Genomic DNA, 13,363 nt, shown 5'->3' with positions numbered 1-13,363 from the left:
TATATTTATAAATATATCGAAATTAATATTATTTATTATAATGCGAATTAATATTTAAATCTTAATAATATTAAGAGATAATATTAATATATTAATTATAGTTCTTTTTAAATATATATAAAAACTAGTTTAATTAAAGATATATAATTATAATATAAGATTAATATTATTAATAGAGATAAATTGTCTATTTAGCCGTCTACGTTTATAAGTCTATATATATATATAATTAATTTTTATAACTATATCTAATTTATAATTACTTAATTATTCTCTTAAAATACTAGGCGTAAAAATTCTTAAAAAGATATCTTTTAGTTACTTAAAGGCCTTATTAAGCTTCGTTTAATTATAAAGAATATTAAATACGCTTTTAATTAGATATTTCTTTTTTATCTCTTACTTTAAAAAGAAGTAAATCTTTTTATAATTAAACTCTTTTATTATTAAGTCGCGTAAGATAATTAATATTATTTAAATTTTTAAATTAATATTAATATAGAATAATTTAAATAAAATAGATAAAGATAACGCGACGCTAACTTATAGAAACCTATATTTTATATCTAAGATTAATTAAATTATAGAATTCTAAAAGAAGTAGAATAATTCTAGAGAAGAATATATTAAAAAGAATATTATAGAATTAATAGACTTTAAATATTATAATAGAAGAAATTCTAATTTAGAAATAGATCTTATAAGTTAATCTCTATTTAATAAATTCTATTATATTATTTATTCTATCTATTTAAAGAATTAATTAATAATTAAGTTAAATAATTAAAGTTAGATAATATAATATAAAGTCGAACTATACTATATATTATTTAGATATTTAAAATATCTATTTAAAAATAATATATATCTTTTTTAATTTCTCTATCTATCGTATATCTAAATTATCTTATCTTTTACTTCTTTACTTATATTATTATTCTTATATTTATTATAAATATTAATTCTTAAATTAAATATCTTCTATTCGATCTTTTTATTTAGAATCTTCTTATCTAAATCTTATAAGTTATCTAATATTAAACTATAATTATATATTAAAATAGTATAAAAGCTTTAGAATAATTAAGTATATTTATAAATAGCGTATCTAAAAAGATAATATAGTATTATTATATATTTAAAAACGAACTATCTCTCTTCGTATATTTTTATTTAAAATCTTATTATTAAGATTTTTTAGATTATCTAATATTAAGTAATAGTTATATATCTTTTTATTTTTCTATAATAATTATATTACTCTCTTATTTATTTAAATATTCTATTATTTCTTCTAATTAATATCTAGATTAATAAAGCGAAAAGCTTTTATTAGCGTTATATCTATATCTATAAAACGCTTAATTAAAATAAAAAAATAAAATTTATTATTATTCTTAAAAGATTATATTATTAAATTATCGCGATTTTTAAATTAAATAACTAAAGAGTATTAGAGAATTTTATTATCTAAATACTCTTATTTAAATTATTATAAATTTATTAATATTATTCGAGATTAATAGAATAGAGAAAAAGATTATATTAGAGCGATAATTAGATTAATTATAAAAAAACTTATAAATATTATTAACTTTTTAGAATATTTATAAATATCTTTATTAAGAGTATCAATTAACTATTTTAATACGATAAATTTAAAAATATCTTTTATTAAGTCGTATAGATAGTAATTATATATACTATCTTATAAATATTATAGCTAATTCTTCTTTATATTATTTAGTTTAGAAGATTAATCGCTATTATCTAGATTTATAATAATTCTTATTATTATAATACTTAATATTAATTAGCTTTAATTAATATATTTTAGAGAATTTAAGAATATTAAAAATAATAATTATAGCGCGTAATTTATAGACTTTATTAAAGTATAACTTATATATAGATTTAGATAGATTATATCTTTAGCTTTAAATCTTATTATATTATATAAAATATTTAATTTTAATTTAATCTTAAATAATCTAATTAATATCTTAAAGAATTTTTCTCTAATTATCGCTTAATAGATAGATAATCTTTTTTATCTTATAAGATAAAAGCTTTATAAGTAAAGCGTCGCTATTAATAATTCTCGATTTTACTATTTATTTAATTATTAGCTTATCTAGAACTATCTATATTTTATTAATATTTCTCTTTAATTTCTTATTTAACAAAGCGTATCCGTTAAACGCCGAGAGGCAACAAATTGTTTTCTCCGCACCGTTATTTCGATTACTACCCCACCACATTCATATGATTCAATAAATGTAGTCTAGATCTATTATATAGAGTCCAATGCATTATCCCTTTCATGAAATCGTCTTGCGTAATCCCCTTTGCGACATAAAAAGACCTGACATACTTTACATCCCCCGCGTGTCTTGGGAGCATTATCTCTATTCCCACTAATCTCTCGCCCAAAACCTCGATTTTGAATGTCCTTACGATACATAAGGCACGCCCGAATGACCTTTAAGTCTTACCAATCATGATTACCTCGTAGTGCCTTTAATAGTGTAGAGATAGAGATGGGATTTGGCCTTGCCACAGGGGCAATTCCATCAGTCCCCCAGTAATCATGAATAACTGGAAAATGAAAGACTCCCATATATATTGTAATAGCGACGAAGATTTTCAGCTCTGACATAGTTGTAGAGTACTAATAAGGATCGCGAGAACTTTGAGCAGAGGTATATAAATTGAAGTATTTCCCAGACAGTAGTAGTCCATATAAGGCCAAACACAGTACGTGAAGTAAGAAATAGGTCACTTGGAAGATGACTGACGGCTGCCCGATACTCAATTACCATTGATTAATACTCTAGAAGTAGTGGAATACGCTGGAGAAGATTGTCACGTTTTTCAAGAAATGCCTGTCTCTCACTGGTTTTCGTGGCTTTTTTTTTGCTGCTCTAAGGCCTGATTTAATTTATCCTTATCAGAAGTAGGTAGGGTAGCAATTTGAGGCATATTGGACTATTGATAGTGGAATTATTTAATGATTAAAATAAGGAAGCAATTGAATATGGGGGAAGAATCTCGGTTAAATTTGTTGCCTCGGCCTGGGCGGTTATCGGATAAATAAGACTTTATATTCTTTATACGCTTTTTAATATTATAATATTTCTTCTCTATTATCTTAGATAAAATAATATTTATCTTTTACTATAACTACTTAATTAATAGAATTATTATTACTATATTAATAAAGAATATAATTTATAATATAATTAAATATTTATAGATAAATAGTAGATAATATTTAAACTTCTTCGCTATTCTATTATAATATACTTATTTTTTCTTATCTAAATTTTATATATAAGCGAGGTCTTCGATAATAATTCTAGATTACTTTATCTTATAGATAATAATTAATATAAATATTAAAAAGATATTTAACTTTATATTATAATACTTATTAATATAAATTTATTTAATAGCGAAGTTATATATAAATAAGCTCTTTATTTTAATTTAAATATAATTCTTATAGAACTTAAGCGTTATTAAGATTAAAAATCTCTCTTATTTAGATTAAGCTTTATCGTTAGCTATATATTTAAGTAATTTGATATTTATAAGAGTTAAAGACTTTAGACTAATATTACAATATCGAACTAATTTATATATATAAAAGACACGAAGTTATATTACGTTACGATCTTCGAGATCTATTAACTTAATAATTTCGATAAGCTAATTCGCGAAAATTTTAATTAGAATAATTATTAAGAAGAATCTTAATTTAAATATTATTCGGGTTATGTAGTTAACTTCGTTTTTATATAAATATATAATATTAAATATATTTATAAAAGAATATTTTAATTATTAATTCTTATAAAGCTTTTATAATAAAAGCTATTTATCGAAAAAAAGAGAGATTTTAAAATCTTTAATAATAGCGATATCTTAATATCTCTAAAGATATACTAGAAGATTTATTTAACTTTAATAATAAAGATATAATATTTATAGAATAGTATTAGATATATAATATATACTATATTATTAATAACTAATAATATTATAAATAAAAGTATATATAGCGTTTTATCGTAATATAAGTTATTTCTTAAATATCTAATTTATTAGAAGTATTAAGATCTTATTAAAGTCGAGTTTATTTATATTAATTACTTTATTATAGAGATTTATCTAAAAATATCTTTATATTAAATTATATAATTAATAGATTTTTAAAATAATAGATATTAAGATTTTTTATAAATTTAAAATATACTCTAAATCTTTAAAGATATAAATATTTTCGATATTTCTATTATTATAATTAAGTTATAAAACTTACTCTATAATTTTCTAAGTCTAATTTAATTACTATAATCTCTCTTTCTTATTAAATTTAATCTTTTTATTAAATTAATTAATATAAAAAGTAGATAATTAATAATATTTAAATATATACTCTAATATTAGATCTCTATCGTCGATCTTTATATTATTCTATATCTTTCTTTAATTTATAATTTTATTAATTTTAATATTATAAGAGTTAGTTAATTAAAAAATATAATCTTATTTAATTAAGAGCTTTATTAATATAATATCTTTTATTATTAAATATCTTCTCTTCTATAATAAAAGCGCGTTATTATTCTTATAAGTTTTAAATATAATAATATTATCTATTAAATTATTAACGAACTTCTTTTATAAAGAATAATAATAAATTTATAATTAAGAATTATTCTTATTTAAGCTAATATTAATAAATTAAGAATTTATTTTATTTTCTTTATAGATATTAAGTAAATTAAATAATAAAATTAAAGGTTAAGCGATAGTAGAATAAAGAGAAAATAGAATTTTAATAGAATTAAATTAAGATAGAGTATTATAAAGATTAGAAGAGATTAAAAACTTTAAAATTTACTTTAATTTAATAAAAGAAAAAATTAAATACTTAAATATTATAAAAGATTATTAAAATTAAAGATATAGGCGTATTAATAAGTCTCGCGTAATTTCGAAGATATTAGCTTTAATATTTAACGTCTTAATTAAAGCTAAAATTAATATTAATATTTATTATTAATATAAAAAAGCGAGATAAATAAATCTTTAATTACGCGCTATAAGAATATTTACTATTTAAATATTTATAGTTATTTTTAATACTTATATATCTCTTAGAGATCGTTATTATTATTAATAATTAAACTTATATTATCGACTTTATAAATTAGATAAAATAGTATTTTAAAAATTTCGTTAATATTATTTTAGAAATATTTTAAATAAAAATAAGTAAAAAGAGCTTTATAATTAATTTACTCTTATAATTAAAAAATTATTATTAAATCTTTTATTAACTTTTAAATAGAGATAAGCTTATACTCGCTTAGATTATTAATAATAATAAATTATAGAGACTAAATATTAGAGAGCTTTTTAATAAATAATTTACTAAATTAATAAAAGTTTACTACTTTCTCGATCGTTAAGAATTTCTAAATCTTTATATATTCTATATTTAGCGTTTTCGTAAATTCTCTTTTAAGCGCTCGCTTCTCTTATTTAATAAATATCTTATTAATTAATAAGAGTAATTTATTTAAGTCTTTAAGAAAGAAACTTAGATTTTAAATAATTACGTAATTAGAAATAGATAATAATTAAATAATCTCGCTAATAATAATATTAATCTTTCTCTTCTACTATTTTATAGACTTTTCTTAAAAATTATTTTATTATAATTAATATAAGAATTTCTCTTTTATAACTTTAAATATAAATAATAAAAAGCGAAGTTTCTTATAAATATTCTTATAATTCGCTAAAACGTCTAACTTCGCGATATCGAATTTAATATAAAAATTAGATTCGATAAATATAACTCTTATTTACTCTAAACGTAATTAATAAGATAATTATAAAGAGTATAATATAATAATAAATAAGTAAATAATTATAGAGAAACGCGTAGTAGAATAAGTAGTATATAAGAGTTTAATTGAGATTTATAGTAAGATATAAATAGATAGAAAAATAGAAGAAAGACGCGATATTTAACTCGAATCTTTAATAGCACTTATAAGTAAATAAGTAACTACTCTTTAAGCGATATTAATTAATTATTATATACTCGCTAATAATAATTAATATTAAAGTGTAATATAGATAATAATATAAGTAAATAAATATTAAATAATAAATTATAAAGGGAAAATAGTAGAATATAATATTATAGACGCTAATAACTAGCGCGATAATTAACTATTTAACTTTAATTCGATAATTTATTAACTATTTAAATTATCTATTTAATTTAAATATTTAATTATAATTTATATTATTTAAAAGCTAGATTAGAGATCGTATTAATAATTAAAAATTATAATTAAAAGAATTATAGATATTTAATAGAAGTTAAATATTAAATCTATTATTATTATTAATTAACTCGAATATATCGCTTATTTAGCTCGAATATTAGATATAATAATAATATCGAAATCGAACGAGCGATATCTAAGCTATCTATATATTCGCATTATCTATATTTTTAATATTATTATTCTTATCTCTAATATTATTATATATCTAAAATTAAACTATCTCTCTTTATATATTTCGATTTAATATCTTATTATTAAGGCGTTTCGAGTTATTTAATATTAAATAATAATTATAAATCTTTTTATTTTTCTATAATAATTATATTATTCTATTATCTACTTAAATATCTTATTATTTCTCTTAATTAATATCTAGATTTATAAAGTAAAAAAATCTTATTAAGATTATATCTATATTTATAAAATATTTAATAGAAATTAGAAAGCGAGATTCGTTATTATTCTCGAAAGATCGTATTATTATATTATTATAATTCTTAAAAAAAATCGCTAAGAAGTATTAGAGAGTTTTATAATTTAAATACTCTTATTTAAATTACTATAAGTTTATTAATATTACTCGAGATTAATTAGATAAAAAAGAAAAATATATTAGATTAATAATAAGATTAATAATAGAGAAACTTATAAAAACGATTAATTTTTTAGTATATTTATATATATTCTTCTTAAGAGTATTAATTAGCTACTTTAAGGCGATAAGCTTAAGAGTATTTTATATTAGCTTATCTAGATAGTAATTATAAATACTATATTTTAAGTACTAAAATTAATTATTTTTCTTATTATCTAGCTTTATAAAATTCGATTATTATTATCTTATCTTATAATAATTCTTATTATTTCGATACTTAAAATTAGTTAACTTTAGTTAATATTATTTAAAGAAATTAAAGATATTTAAAATTACTATTACTATTTAAAGTTTATAAATTTTATTAAAATATAAGTTATAGATAAGATTAAGAATATTATAGTCTTAAATTATAATCTTCTTATATTATATAAAATACTTCGCTTTAATCTAGTTCTAGATAGTTTAATTAATATTTTATAGTATCTTTCTCTAATTCTTATTTAATATATAGATAATCTTTTTTATTTTATATAGTAAAAGTTTAATAAGTAAAGTATCGCTATTAATAATTTTTATTTTTACTATTTATTTAATTATTAGCTTATCTAGAACTATTTATATTTTATTAATATTTTTCTTTAATTTCTTATTCGATAGACTATATAAGCGAGCTTTTATATTCTCTATCCGCTTTCTAATCTTATAATATATTTTTTCTATTATTATTAATATAATAGAATTTATCTTCTATTATAACTACTCTATCGAGAGAACTATCGCTATTATATTTATAAAGAATTTAATTTATAATATAACTAAGTATCTATATATAAATAATAAATAATACTTATACTTCTTCGCTAATCTATTATAATATACTCGCCTCTTTTTATATAATTTTTATATACTTATAAAATTATTAATTATAATTCTAAATTACTTTATCTTATAAGTATTAATTAATACGAGGATTAAAGCGATATTTAACTTTATATTATAAAACTCGTTAACGTAAATCTAGTCAATAGCGAAATTATATTTAAATTTTTCTTTATCTTTAATTATAGCTTTTATATAATTTTTATATAATTTAAAAATTATTAGAATTAAGAATCTCTCTTATTTAGATTAAATTTAATTATTAATTATATATTTAAATAATTTAATATTTATAGAGATTAAGAGCTTAGCGTTAATTTTATAATATCGAATTAATCTATATATATAAAATATACGAAGTTATATAATATCGTAATTATTGAGATTTATAAGCTTAATAATTTTTATAAATTAATTTATTAAAGTCTTTACTAGAACGATAATAAGAAAGAATCTTATTTTAAATATTATTTAGACTATATAATTTATATCGTTTTTATATAAATAAATAATATTAAATATCTCGATTAAAGGATATTAAGACTATTAATTCTTTTAAATAGATAATAATATAAGATATTTATCTATAAAAAAAAACTTCTTAAAAACTTTAATAATAATAATATTCTAATATTCTTTAAAAATATTAAATTATAGAGTAAGTTATTACTTAAATATCTAACTTATTAATAATATTAAAGTCTAAAAAAATATTTATATTAGCGAGTTAAATAAAAGAATTAAATATATTTATCTTATTAAAGCTAGACTTATTTATATTAATAGCTTCTTTATAAATATTTATTTAAAAATATTACTATATTAAATTATAGAGTTAATAAATCTTTAAAATAATAGAGATTAATATTTCTTATAAATCTAAGATATAATCTAAATCTCTAAATATTTAAATATTATTAATATTTATATTATTATAATTAAGCTATAAAACTTATTTTATAATTTATTAAATTATATTAAATTATTAAAATCTTTCTTTTTTATCGAGTTTTATTTTTTTATTATATTAATTAATATAAAGAATAAATAATTAATAATATTTAAATATATACTCTAATATTAGATCTCTATCGCCGATCTTTATATTATTTTATATCTTTCTTTAATTTATAATTTTATTAATTTTAATATTATAAGAATTAATTAATTAAAAAGCGTAATTTTATTTAATTAAGAGCTTTATTAATATAATATCTTCTATTATTAAATACCTTTCTTTTTATAATAAAAATATATTATTACTTTTATAAATTTTAAGTATAATAGCGTTATCTATTAAATTATTAATAAATTTCTTTTATAAAAAATAATAATAAATTTATAATTAAGAGTTATCTTCGTTTAAGCTAATATTAATAAATTAAGAATCTATTTTATTCTCTTTATAAATATTAAATAAATTAGATAGTAAGATTAAAGGCGAAGTAATAATAAAATAAAGAGAAAGTAAAGTTTTAATAGATTTAAATTAAGATGAGATATTAGTAAATCTAAGAGAGATTAGAAACTTCGAGACTTACTTTCGCTTAATAGAAGAAAAGATTAAACACTTAAGTATCTTAAAGAGTTATTAAGATTAGAAATATAAGTGTATTAATAAATCTCGTGAAATTTTAAAGATATTAATTTTAATATCTAACGTTTCGATTAAAGCTAGAATTAATATTAATATTTATTATTAATATAAAGAAGCGAGATTAATAAATCTTTAATTACGCGCTATAAGAATATTCGTTATTCGAATATATATACTCGCTTTTAATATTTATACGCCTCTTATAAGTTATTATTATTATCTATAATTAAGCTTATATTATTTACTCTATAAATTAAATAAGATAGTATTATAGAATTTTCGTTAATATCGCTCTAAAATCGTTTTAATTAAAAATAAGTAATAAGAGTTTTAAGATTAAATTACTCTTAGAATTAAGAAGTTATTATTAAATTATCTATTAACTTCTAAATAAAAACGAGTTTACACTTATTTAGATTATCGATAATAATAAATTAAAAAAAGTTAATACTAAAGAGATTTTCGATTAATAATTTATTAAATTAATAGAAGTTTATTAATCTCTCAATTATTAAGAGCTTCTAGATCTTTATATATTTATCTTTTTATATTTTTATTAATTCTCTCTTAAGTAATCGCTTCTCTTACTTTATAGATACCTTATTAATTAATAAAATTAATTTATATAAGAATTTAAGAAGAAAGCTAAGATCTTATACGACTATATAATTAAAAATAAATAATAATTAAATAATCTCGCTTATAATAATATTAATCTTTCCCTTATATAATCTTATAGACTTTTTTTAAAAATCTTTCTATTTTAATTAATGCGAAAATTTCTCTTTTATCACTTTAAATATAAATTCTAAAAATTAAAGTTCTTTATAAATATTATCTTAATTCGCGAAGACGTCTAACTTAACGACGTCGATTTTAAAATAAAAATCGATTTTAATAAGCGCTATTATTATAAGTATATCGTTTAAAAAAAATATAGATATTAATATAATAATATATATAATATAATAATAAAAAAACGCGTATTAGATTAAGTAAGATATAAGATAAAAGAAATTTAAATAAGATTATAAAATTCGAGTTAGATATTTAGCGTTATTTTCTAAAATATATACTATATCTTTAATTAACTTTAATTAATTATAAATAAACTTCGACTAGCGTTAACTTTATTAATAATTATTTTAATTATTTTAATTAAATATTAGCGTATTATATCTTTAACTAACTTTAATTAATTATTAATAGAAACTTCGATAGAAGCTTCGGCTAATATTAAAATTAGTAATATATATATTAATAATAAAAGTATAAATTTCGCTACTATATCTACTAGAGATATAAATTTATTTAATAATAATATAGATTTTCTAAGATCTATTCTCTATTAGTAATTTCGAGATTAATAATCTTTAATAGAATTTAAATAATAATAATTACTTTAATAATTAATATTTTAGAAATTAATACTTATTTTAATTCTTCGATATAAAAGATAATAATAAGATATAGTAATTAATAAATACTATACTTATATAATTTTTATTTACTCTTTAATTAATTAATAGATAATCGAGTTCCTTTTTTAATAAATATATTAATCTTCTTTCTTCTTTATATCTATAAAAATTAATTAATTAGATTATCTTCTCTTCGAATATATATAACTCTTAATAATTTATTTAGCTTTAATTATTTATATCTAAAAGATTTTTATTTTAATATAAAGATATATTAGCTAGTTAAATATAATAAAATAATTATATATTATAAATAATAATAAATAGATCTAATATATTTCTTTTATAATATTTAAGATTATTTTTAGAGATATTATTATCTAAATTAAACGATTTAAATTAAAATAAAATTAATTTCTTTTATATAAAATATATATCTCTAAATTATATACTCTATAGGCGACTTTACTATTTTAAAGTAAATATATAAATATAGTTTTATATATATAAAAGCGCTTTAATTATATATATATTAAATATAAAAAAACGTTTAAAAGTAATAAAAGTATTTCTCCTCTAAATAGCTCGTTATAGACTCTTTCTTTTTATAAATACTTATTAATATAAGATATTTTTTATATATAGATTTATAAATATCTTTTATATAACTATAAAGAATATAAAGTTAAAATTAAGCTTTATAATAAGTAAGGCTAGAGTAATAGTATATATTCGCTAAAACGTTAATACGTTATTAATTACTAAAGAATATATATCTTATAATTAATTAATAATAGATAAGAGAATATATATCGAGTATATTGCTTTTATAAAAAATAATATAAAAATAATAATAAACTTATTAGATATTTATAAGGTTATAAAAAGCGAAAATCGATTCTTTTATATATATCTTTCGATATTATAAATCGCGATATAATTAATAATATTAATAATCTAATAGCTCTAATTATTATAAGAGAAGAAGATATATATTTACTCGAAGATAATATAATTACAAATTCGATATTATAATAGTAATTAAATAAGTAGAAGATAAGAGAAGAGGGGATAAACGCGGTATAAATAATGAATCTAAATAATAAGATAATAGTACTCTCTATCTCTATAATAGACTTAAGTTATAATATTATAATTTTATCTTTAATAGTTAACTCTATAGAATTATATTTAAAAAAGCGAGGCGCTAAGAGATTAATAGAATTATAATTTAAATTAAAGTCTCTTAATTAAATAAAATCGATATTTAATTATTAAACTAAATTGAATATCGAGTTAATATTTAATATAAATAATTTTTAAAATTTATTTAAATCTCGAAAAGATTATACGCTAACGCTATAGTTTTTTAAATTAAAACTCTTCGATAATAATATTAATAAGTTCTTTTATAATATTTATTTATAGCGATTTCGAGATAATTATAATTTTAATAATATGAAATTATTAAGATATAAGATATAGAATATATATAGTAATAGTATCAACGGCGATTAGATTAACTAGTCTTTTAAAATTTATAACTTTAAATTTAAATTAAGATTAAAGATATATTATATTATTTACTTTAATATTATAAGTATTATTAAAATATTTTTAATATATAAATCTTTTAATATAAGCTTATATTATTAATTTATATATTAAAGAAATACTAATAAAGCGAGAGTCTATAGCGAGATATATATTATAAATTAATAATAAAAAATATAGAATAAGCTATCTAATAGCTCTATCGTTATTTTTATTATTTTAATATTAAATAAAACTTATCTCTTTCGAATATATAAGAATTAATATACTTAGTTAATTTATATTATAATTAAAAATCTTTAATAAAATACGTGATATATATATAGTAGATCGAGTATAGCGATTTTGAAAATAATATCGATTATTATAAAAAAAGAAGCTAAAATCTAGATCTATTATTATATCTTAAATTTAATAATTAAAGATAACTTCTTATACTCTCGCGATATATTATCTACTAACGAAGTATATTTAATAATTAAAGAATATTTTAAATATAATATTAATATATAATATGCGAATAATTTAATTTAAAGATATTATCTAATACTAGTTACTATAATATTAAACTATAAAAAATAAATAATAATTACTTTAATCTTAAATAGTAGATATTATTTTATATATATAATTTTATCTATAGAGAGAGAGTAATTATATTTTTTAACTCTATATTCTAAATAAATATCTAAATATATAATTAAGTAGCTAAGATTATAAAAGAGATATATTAAAAAAATATTAAAATATTTATAGAATATAATACTCTATAATTGTCGTTCTTTTATTAATAACTACTTCGCTATTAATATATATTAACTATAATACTTTAATATTCTATACTTCTTAATAATTAAGAAACTTATAAACTATCTACTTAAATAATAAATTAAATATATTAGAGCTATAAAGATAGAGAATAAAATAAATAAGCTTCTTA

This window comes from Letharia lupina, assembly GCF_014066315.1.
Source record: "Letharia lupina isolate WasteWater1 chromosome Unknown contig_25, whole genome shotgun sequence".
NCBI classification, from domain to species: Eukaryota; Fungi; Ascomycota; class Lecanoromycetes; order Lecanorales; family Parmeliaceae; genus Letharia; species Letharia lupina.
Note: the sequence above shows the minus strand (reverse complement) of the source record.